This window comes from Etheostoma spectabile, chromosome 17, assembly GCF_008692095.1.
Source record: "Etheostoma spectabile isolate EspeVRDwgs_2016 chromosome 17, UIUC_Espe_1.0, whole genome shotgun sequence".
NCBI lineage: Eukaryota > Metazoa > Chordata > Actinopteri > Perciformes > Percidae > Etheostoma > Etheostoma spectabile.
The window spans coordinates 14,121,435-14,121,685 of NC_045749.1; the positions used below are offsets into that span (position 1 = coordinate 14,121,435).

Genomic DNA, 251 nt, shown 5'->3' on the forward strand with positions numbered 1-251 from the left:
AAGAAAACCTCTCTACGTCCTCACCACAAAAATCCGCATTTGAAGTTTGCGAAGGAACATATAGACAAGTCTGATGCATTGTGGAAACAAATTCTGTGGACCAATGAGGTTAAAATAGAACTTTTTGCAAATTTGCAATGAGCAAAGGTACATTTGGAGAAGAAAGGGCACAGAATTTAATGAAAAGAACCTCTATCCTACTGTTAAGCATGGGGGGGATCAATCATGCTTTGGGGTTGTATTGCAGCCAG

General features: G+C 39.8%; 1 protein-coding gene across 1 annotated transcript in view; it reads right to left on the minus strand.

Moving 5' to 3' along the window:
* The window catches only part of elovl5 (ELOVL fatty acid elongase 5), a 16,054-nt gene that overhangs the window by 15,626 nt on the left and 177 nt on the right, over positions 1 to 251 (minus strand). The window lies entirely within an intron of this gene.